This window comes from Mauremys reevesii, linkage group 23 (genome assembly GCF_016161935.1).
Source record: "Mauremys reevesii isolate NIE-2019 linkage group 23, ASM1616193v1, whole genome shotgun sequence".
In the NCBI taxonomy this organism is placed as follows: Eukaryota; Metazoa; Chordata; order Testudines; family Geoemydidae; genus Mauremys; species Mauremys reevesii.
The window spans coordinates 15,728,946-15,739,421 of NC_052645.1; positions in this window are offsets into that span (position 1 = coordinate 15,728,946).

The window sequence follows — 10,476 nt, forward strand, 5'->3', positions numbered from 1 at the left end:
CTGGGCACCATGGGCCCACATAACTCGCTGCCCCTGCCTCTCTGGAGATGCAGCATGGGCTTCCTCTGATGTCAGACCTCCCACCAAGGTGTCCCGCCCCCACCTGTGGGGCACGAGGTTGTGAGATCACAATGTGACTCCTCCTTGCACCAGCATCCTCGCTGCCCCCTGCCCAGATGCACAGTAGGGTGGGGAGACGCCTGGGTCCCAGGGAAGCCTGGACCTGTAGGTGCTCCATGGGGAGGGTGGGGGGTGGGTGGCAGTGGGATGACTCAACTGAAGTCTGGAAGGAGCTGTAAAAGCTCGGTATTAAAGTCTGTCCTAAATGCTCAGGGAGACCTTATCTGCGTCTATCTCTTCCCATAACAATAAACACCCATTAGCTGCCTGGCTTCAAAGTCTCAGCAGTGGTGGGAAGGGCTTCTGCATGGCTGGGGGACATTTTCCCCAGTGCATATACATCACTGGAGGCTCCCACTTCCAACTTTTCCCAGGCCTCCCTTTCACTGATACTCCCGTCATTCAGACGAGCTCTTCCTCTCCTGATGGCAAAGGGGCCAGAGACAACTCCTGCCTCCTTGGAGACTTTCCTTCCAGCGAGGGGGCGGGAGGGAGCTGTTCAGACAGGAGACTGGGCCTCTACATTAATTCTTCTCAACTGAAGCATGGGCGTGGTGGTGGGAAGCACATTCCATCCAGCATTCTGGGAACATCCCACTGCTCAGGCTAAGGGCCAGATCCTCAGTCGATGTAAATCTGTGTCACGCCATTAGAGCCCGTGGACTGATCTCCGTGATAATGTCACCCAACCCAACGGGCTAATGACACGTCCCCCTCGCTCCCCAGCCTCTGCTTAGCCCCAGATGTGACTTGCATCATCCTTGGAAAGTCAGCGCACAGGCTGTGTTGCACCAAGGGAGTAAGTGAGCGCCAGAGACACGGCACGTTCGCTGCAAGGGCCCAGCTACCCCCTTTGTAACTAGGGTGCTGTTAGCATGGTGCATTTCCAAGTGCTCACCACCCACAATTGGGGTGATGTCAGGATCACACCTGGGACATAGGGGGGTCGGGCCTAAGGGTGAGAGCCATGGGGTTGGCCAGGCCTGGAGATGAGAGCTGAGACAGAATCAAGAATCAGGGCCGTGGGACACCTGGGAATGTAGCCGAGAGCAGAGCTGAGGGTCAGAGCCAGGGATCAGAAGCCAAATGCCAGGGCCAGTGGGTGAGGCCGAGACATGGTTGGGAAGTGGAGCTGGGGGTCCGAGCCAGGGCTGTCAAGGCGTGGGGAAGGGCAGGAACTGGAACAGGCACAAGAGCTGTCTGGATGGGAGCAGGAGCAGGCCCAGGAAGCAGGATCAAGTGCAGCTGGGGGCATGGAGCGAATGCACTGGGCAGCCAGCGAGCCCTGGCCACTGCTGAGTCAAGTAGTAGCTTAGCTCTGCCACTCCACCAGTCAGAAAGTGCAGCCAAACGGGCAGCCCCTGCCAGGGTCAGCTATGCCCAGGGTGTTGCTAGGAGACTGGCCCGGCTGTGGCTGGCTCCCTGACAGGCCAGAATGTCAGAGGCGCTCAGCACTCAACATGCACCCAACGTGATGAGCAACACCTGGCCACTTGCGCTGGTGCCTAGATGGGAGCTGGGCTCTCCTGAATGGTCCGACCCTAGTGCCAAAAAATTACTGCCCTGGTTGAACCTCAGCTTAACATGTCTACTCTCCATCCACCAACTGCAAATCACCTGGGGCCAGATTTACCTGGTGTGTCAGGAGGAGAAGCTGCTGACATGAATGGAGTTGTACCTGACACCACTGATGGACTTGACCCCGGGTGAATGTTCTCCTTTGCTGTTGCGTCTTTTTTAAAGAAAGGGGATTGGTCCTGCTTTGAGCAGGGGTTGGACTAGATGACCTCCTGAGGTCCCCCTTCCATCCCTGATATTCTATGAGGGATAGCTCAGTGGTTTGAGCACTGGTCTGCTAAACCCAGGGCTGTAAGTTCAATCCTTAAGGGACCCACTTAGGCATCTGGGGCAAAAATCTGTCAGGGATGGTACTTGGTCCTGCTAGTAAAGGTAGGAGCCTGGATTCAATGACCTTTCAAGGTCCCTTCCAGCTCCATGAGATAGGATTCTATGTTTAGAGAGGTGTTGGAGTGACAGCCCTGAAGAGTGGTGGCCTCTGTTTGCCCAGGCTTCACCCACACAAACGTTCTGTTCCTCAGCAGGCAGGACCCCCTGGCAAGCTGGGGTGGGAGAGTGGCCAGTCTCCATAACTCACTCCCAGCAAGAGGCTTGGGGCTGGTCTAGACTACCAAGTTTTACCAGCAACACTTGCCTTCTGTCGGTACAGCCTTGTACGCCCCACACGCGATTTTGGAGGCCCAGCGGCAAACTCCTGAACTTCCGTCGGTTAAATTAAAGCAGTTCCCTGCGTGACATAAGCCCTCCACCAGCCCTGCTCCTGTGTGGATGTGGCTGTACAACCATTCCTTCAGAAACTAGCCCACAATGCATCTGTCCTCACAGCAGTGACCCCTGGGGTGGAAATGTTGAGCTCTGCTGACGTCCACACTAGTTGTGCTGGTGCTGTCTGCGACGGGGACGCTTCTTCACTAGAAACTTGGGACCCCACCAAAGGCATTCCAGGTTGGTCATTGAACGGTTAAGCACTTATTTCACTGGTGAGTAAGCCTGGATTTACCTTTACCTTTGCGTGTTCCTTCTTCCCATCCCTGGCTTGTGAGTCAGCAACAATAGAAGCGAGAGGTATTTAAGTACTTAGCGGGCTAATTAACTTTGGTAGGACCTATTGCCTTGCCAGCCAACCTCTACAAAGCAAAACATTGCCAGCACTTGGTTGCCACTCTTGCCCCAACAGGGAGTAAAAACGGCCACTGATGCTTGCAAGAGGATCCGATAGAACCACACTGCCTTCATGTGGGCTCTTGAAAATACAGCTGGCACTAGGCGGCACTCTCACCCTGGCTTCGACTCATGTCCACCTGTGCAGCTCACTCCCCTTCCCATGATGTTGTTTCAATGTAAGGTACATGAGATACTTGGCTGCCCTCCCCCTCAGCTATAGTGTTACCTCCACCTTAGAGTGACTGCTGTTGAGCTGAACACTGCCAGCACTCAACGCATTTCCGATATGGAGCAAGGTCTTAAAAGTTCTTTTGAACCCTCTGCCAAGCAAAGAGTTTGGTCTTTTCTCAGTGCTGTCCAGTCTGTGTTCATTTAGATGGACTCTATGGGCGCAAAGAGTTGTCGCTGATAACATCCCCATGAAACTGTCCGATGTTAAACAGTTTTAAACAAGGTTCAGAGGTTGGAATACAGAGACCTCAGCCTGCTTAGGCCCTCGGCAAACACACCATTAAAAATCCTTTGAACCTTTTATTAAAGATACAGACAAGAAGGGAAAACAGTTAAAGCCTTTGAAACATATAGTGTGAAGTATGGCTTTCATTTTAGTTACAATACTTGTTCCCTTTCTGTTTTGCTGGAGAGAGTTTTTAGAAGGGAAAAAACCCTTGTCTGACTGACTCTTAGAGGATATTAAAGATGGTAATTTTGGCCTTTTGGGGGAAAAAAGAAGTTAGTTGAGATGGGCTGGTGGTTGTTGTTGCTGTCATTGTTAAGGTCCGATCCTGGTTCCTAAGAAGATAAAACAAGACAAACACAAAAGGGGAAAGAAAAGAACAGCAAAGATCGAAAACACAACTTCTGTTTCTGGTGTTGATTCTCACTTGCTACCTCACTGGTGGAAAAACACGGCAAGGTGTAATCAGCCCTTCTGAGACCTGACAAACGTGTGCCCGCGTTGGGCTGGTTAGGGCATTGCTTTTCTCTAGTCATGGGCTTACAGCAGTGTTGTAAAACATACAGTCTTGGCCAGCTGAGCCAGATTTGTCTTGGGTGAGGTGCGGCTTCTCAGTGACTGTTTGCATTCCGGTGAGTGCATCTTGCACTTCCCAGGAGTGGCAGGTTCTCTTTGCTGAGGTGAGGAAGTCAGGTAAAAATCTCTGCCTATTTCCATCTCCCAGATCAAACAGCAGTGGGTGCCCATGCAGGCAATTCTCTGCTGCCACGGACAGCTCATTGGTTTACACAGGGGCAGTCCTTTCCCCTTACAGTAACGTGTCTCACCAACACCGTCACCCAGGAGAGAGGTTAAAGTGGCTCCTAAGGGGATCTGTGCATGCAGGACTCCCACTAGGGCTGGAGTTGGTCCATACAATGCCTTGCAAAGAGCGTGGAGCTTTCACTAGCATGGAATGCAGCCACTTGGCCTTCGTGTGGGATGAGAGGTGATCAGAGAACCATAGCAATGTAAAGGGACTTCAAGAGGTCATCTAGTCCAGCCCCCCATACTGGGGCAGGATTAAGTATTCCTAGACCATTCCTGACAGGTGTTTGTCCAATCTGTTCTTAAAACCTCAGATGACAGGGAGGTTATGGAATCTCCAGGTAAACCTGGTCCAGTGCTTAACTGTCCTTACAGATACAACAGTTTTTCTAGTCACCCTTGTTGCAAATTAAGCCCATTACTGTTCGTCCTATCCTTGGTGGACATGGAGACAAGTGATCCTCTTTATGACAACATTTGACATATTAGAAGACTGTTATCATGTCCCTCCTCAGCTCTTCTCTTCTCCTTTGCCTTCCTGAATCCTTTGAACGACTTTCCAGAGCGCCTAGGAACAAAGATACTGGAGACAGTGGAAGCCAGAGCACTCCAATTCCACAGTGCCAGGGCAATATAAGAACCTAGACAGCCAGAGAGCAAATATACCATCCTAAGTCACAAAATATCCAGTTTCACAGGCTACAGGTTAAACACTCCACTGCAAGCTCTTTCAAGAGAACCACCCCAGGACTTCCCAGTGATAGGGTAGGAAAGTTCAAGCTCCTCCAGCCGCGGAACCAAGGACAAGTCCAGCTGCCACATCACAGAGTGCCAGGATCAGACTCGGGGCTCTGCATGAAGCTGTTACAGCACGTTTGACCCACGAGCACCTCAGAGGTTTCGGCCTGTGCTTGTCACTTTGATTGATCTGTTTCTCTTGAAGTACGTGTCATCCCCAAGAGGTCAAAGCAACAGGAACAGATGCTCCCTAGGGTGATCACTGCTTATGAAATGCACAGCTATTTCTGAACCTTAACGTGCAAGGGCCGTATGGTATGTGTGCCCATGGCTGCTCCCTTTATCGTGTGACTCATCCCACAGAAGGTAACTGCACTGTACAAACTGGTACGTGGGAGGAAGGAGGCTGCTGTGGAAGTGGAAATGGAGCCAAACATGGTTGGAACCAGAGAGGGATCTTCCCAGCCCAACTCCAGGGAGCCCTTCCACCCAGCATCACACACATGGGGAGAAGCTCGGACGGTTGCAAAGGAAGTGAGCTCAGAGCTGCTGGCCAGAAACCAGGTGGCCTTGAAAAATTACGTGTTTCCATGTGAAAAATGTTGTTTTAGTGAAATTTGTCTACGGAAAATTTTGACACAAAACCATTTTGAATGGCCTTTTTCATTAAATTTTGGTTTTTGAAATTCAAAGTGAACATCTCCTATTCAAACCAAAACCAGACTGATTTTTTTTCATTACATTTCTAATTTTCCCATGAACATTTTTGAAGGAAAAATCTCAACTGGAACACCCATGTCCCATCCCAGTTTTTCAACCAGCTCCAGCTAACACACTTCAGGGGCTTCAGGCTCAGAGAGGTGGTTAGGGCACTAGCTGGGGATTTGGGAGAGCTGGGTTCAATTCCCTGCTCTGCCACAGTCTTCCCGTGTGACCTTAGGCCAGTCCCTTAACCGTTCTGTGCCTCAGTTTCCCTTCTGTACAATGGAGATAGTAGCACTGCCCTCTCTCACAGGGCATAAATACACTGTGAGGCTCTTAGATACTACAGCAAGGGGGGGATCATGAGGTGCCTTAGATCAGACCCATTGGATCAAAACTGCATTGCGATAAGACATTGGGCGTGATGAGAATCCCACTCATACTGAGGCTGGTTCCCTTTGCCTAGATGCTCCCGGGTGAGGAGAATAGGAGCTGCTAGCCCCACCCCAGAAATATGTGTCATGATTAACAGAGAAATCAACGAGCCCCGTCCCTGCCCCAAGAATCTTACAATCTAGGTTAGAGGAGCTAGGGCATGGGCGAGATGACAAGAGGTTGGGGAAGGCTTCACACAGTCAGGTCAGGGGGTTGCTCGCCACGCACGTTATGCTAGTTAATTGGGTGCACGGGTGGGGTTGGCTCTGAGGAAGCATCTGAAGGAGGAAAGAGGGGCTGCATAATATCTGTGATCCACGCAGTCGTTCCCAGCAAGGGAGAAAGCACTGAGTGCTGGAGAAGAATAGAGAGGCCATGGAGGGAAGCATAGAGGGGTGCGAGCAGGGACTAGCAAGAGAGAAGATGTCAGCGGCACAGTCTGTGTGGAGCCTGGACGTCGAGGACGAGGTCACATAGGATGCGGAGTTGAAGAGAAGCCGCTGGAGGGATGAGTGTTGCCCAAGTCTCATGATTTGATCCCAAGTCTCATGATATTTGGTGGCTTTCTTAAAGCCCCAGCTGCAGGAGTCAAGTGAGCAGGTGGGAATCGCAGCTTTCCAAGTTTCTAGCTCTTACGCTTCTGGAGAAAAGCCTGAAAATGTGACCAAGGTCTGACCTGAAGGGCTCAGAACCCAGCAGGCAACAAGGAAGAACCCATGACTTTTACACCAATCCCCTGATGTTGTGGGAGGGGGAGGGGGACTGACTCATGATTTTTGAATGCTGGAGAAACTGGGCACACACGAAGGGAGGTCAGCTGATTAGAGAGGAGGAGGTCGGCTGCTGCAGTTTGGACAGACTGACTGAGAGCAATGCAAGAGCCAGGGGGGCCCTGAAAGCAGAGATGTGCAGCAGCCTGAGGGATGGAGAGAAAGAAGTGCACTTTAGAGAGAACCTACAGGAGGAAACACTGTGGGTAAAGATACAGGGGGCAGGGATTGTCTCTTACTCTATGTACGTACAGCCCCTAGCGCAATGGGACCTCTATATCTCAGCTGGGTAATTACTCCGTAAAAATATCCTGCTGGAGTGCGCCCTTTGGTAAATTGCAAAAGTAAACAAACAGCCCAAATGGCAAAGAGCCACTGGGATGTTTATATAGCTTTCCGTTTGAATAACCAAAGGGCTTGGAGTCAATCATTAACCTAAGCTTTTAGGGCTAGAGGTAAGATATGTTTTTAAACATGATTTTTACTGGACAGCGTCCCTTTAAGAACAGTGTCAAAACATCCAGTGAGAGCTACCAGGAAGTCTCACTGCTTTGACTAAAGCCTGGACAACACTGGAAATTTACATCAGCATAACCGGGTCTCTCAGGGGTGTGAAAAATCCACACCCCTGACAAACGCCTGGTGTAGACAGTGCTAGGTCAATGGAAGAATTCTTCCGTCAACATAGCTACCACCTCTTGGGGAGGCAGATTACTCAGTACCGGATTTAGAATGCGCCAATGGTGCTGTTGCACCAGGCCCAGGCTTGGAAGGGGGCCATGATGACTACATGGAGGCCCACAAAAGGTTAATCCAGCCCTGGGATTACCTATGATGGCAGGTGAACCCCTCCCGTCATCATGGGTTGCATCTATGTGGACACCTGGCACCGCTGTAGCATTTCAAGTGTAGACAAGCCCCAAGATTTTCAATTTCTGGTGTATGTGAGACAGCTTGGTCACTCAACACTCCCTGCCTGAGATATTCGTCAATCCAGCGTGATGTTATCCTACCCCAGGTAACGAGAGCCAATAGGAAAATCGGAAATAAGGGCAGGGCAGGGATTTCAAGAAATTTTGAAAGAAACAAACAAAAAAAAATCTTTAAAAAATGTTTTCCACTGAAGTTTTCCAGTGCTTTGACATAAAACGGAAAACTTTTTGGTCGTCAAAGCTCAAAATTTTGTCCATGTTTCACTGAAAAAAACGTGGATCATTTAGGGAAGAAAAAACCCCAAATCAATTGCAAAAAATGTCTTGACAAAAAAACGCCGTTTTGCATAAAAAAAGTGTTCCTAATGAAAAATGCCAGTGATCTCTAAATGAGCAACAAAAATAAAAATAAAAAGACATTACCAGCTGGAATGACTCTGGTAGAGACCATCAGTCTTTATTAGTATCATTTATTAGTCTTGCTTGTGAAAATCACAGTTTTCTGTTGTCTAAGCAAGAAGAGTTCATTAAACCGGTGCTGTCCCCACCCTGCCCCAATGCATAGCGGGTGCTACCATCCATCATTCACAGGTGCTCTCAATTGCTCTTGATCCCCTGCAGATAGAGGCAAGTGTGGTCATAGTGGCAGGCTCTGACTGCCCCAGCCTTAGCTACCTCTGGAGCTGGATGCTTGACCTGGCATTTGTTTCCTGGTAATTAGCAGTTAAGGTAGCTTTGAGAAGCAAAGCATCCAAACTGGAATGTCAGACTCAGACCCATCAGCCCATCCCTAATCCCACAGGGAAGTGCCTCCTTTGTGTGTGTTTGTAGGTTTGTAGGTTCTAATTCTTCCTCGCTTTTCCCTGCACCCAAATCCTGGCCCAGAGGTCACCTGGCTTTCACCTTTATTCCATGACCCGGGAGCATGGAAATGGCTCTGGTCCCCATGGCGACGCTCATACCAGAAATCCCGCTGTCTGTCAGCAAGGGTCCCCAGCTGGCAGGGCATTGGGATCACGTGGGATCCTCCAGACTCAGCTGTGAAGATGACTCCTGCACTGACTGGGCCAAAGTCCCTGGTCGTCACTCAAGCAGGGGGCCCACTGGAACCAACGCTAGTTTGCCTGATGCCACCCCCCACTTACTTTCGCTGCATTGCGCCTTCCTGACAGGGCTAATGCCAAGGCTTTCAAGAGGACTGCTCATGTGAGGGAAGGGGTAGCCAAGCCCTGACTCGGTAAGGGCTGAATCACTGGTTGCACCTACAAAGTCAGAAGATGGTGAAACGTAGAGAGTCCCAGCTATTATTGTGATTACGGTAGTGCCTAAAGGCACCAGCTCAGATCAGAGCCCCATTGCGGTTGGTGCTATAAAACAGAGTGAGAGTCAGTCCCTGCCCCAAAGCGCTTACAATCTAGACAGACAAAACAGAGGGGAAAGAGACACAGATAGATCACGGGCAGAGCTGGGAAAAGCACCCAGCTCTCCCGACTTCCAGGCCAGTGCCCTACATGCTGAGGGACAACCTGGATTTTACACGCTGTTTAAGGTTCTGGCTCAGGCAATCTGGAGCCCACTCTGGGTATGCTGGCATGAGAGCAGAATTCGGCTGTAAGGGTCTCATGTTGGATGCCCAAAGTTAATGGACACCTTTGAAAAGCCAATACAGAAAAGGGCACTGGAGGATACTGGAGGTGGAGGGAGTTTTAATAAAGCACATTTCAATTTCCTAAATGAGTCTCAATCCCATCCCAGATTAATGCCTGTCTCCTCCTGCATTCCGTGTGCTAACTATCCCATGGGGTTTGCTTGCTAGGCAGCACCACCTGCTGGTACTGACCTGCCATGTTAGCTTGTTTCTTTGCTGTGGTTTAGTTAGTTTTGGGGGGCTGAAACCTTGACCCTGTTGGAGTCAAAGGGAGTTTTGCCATTGTCTTCCGTGAGGCCATTTCACCCCTGATGTTCTACAGGGACACACAGGCATGGAGGTCGGGGTCTGCTAACTCTTGCTAAAAATTGAATGTTCTCTTTTATAATGACCTGCCTCCAGGGCTCTTAGGAAGACCTGAAGTGAGGTGTTTGCCTAGATGCTGCTTCCCACTCTGCTGCAGAGTGGGGGGAATAGTCAGAAATTGCTACTCGCCTTCCTAAGAGCCCTGGATATGCTCAAGTCCTGGGCACCAACAACTCTTTCGGCACTGTAATCAATGAACGCTGTCTGACCTCTGCCATGGATGGGGATATTAACCTGTTATAACCCTGAAGCATGTCAGATGACTGGGGCCTAGGGATAAAGATCACCTGGCTACCAACAACCCTGTGTGTCAGCCTTTCATTCTAGGCACATACGTGCAGGCAGCCCTAGCACACACATGTGCATTTGCTGTCTCTCTGTGCACCGCTCACACCTCCTGTGTGCCTGTCTCTCCCCAGCTGTCCTGTTCACCACCACAGGGGAGCCTCGCAGACCCACCACCCGCCCTCCAGCCTCATTAACTGACACAGGAGATCCCTCACTGAGATTTGAGGCATCCTAAACAGTTGTTGGTGCCCAGGACTTGAGCATATCCGGAGAGTGGCCGGGAATGTGCCCGGGAAAGGGGGATGAGGGGATGCCCCATGGCCAATGACAGGAACAAAACAGTGGCCGCCCATACCCTGCTCTCATGCTTTGGTTCTCCTGCAAGTGAAGGTTCCACTGTGCAATGCAGGCAGGCAGTGAGCGAACCAGCCTGTGGGCAGAGCTTGGTGAAGAAAGCTCATTCCCTTTTGC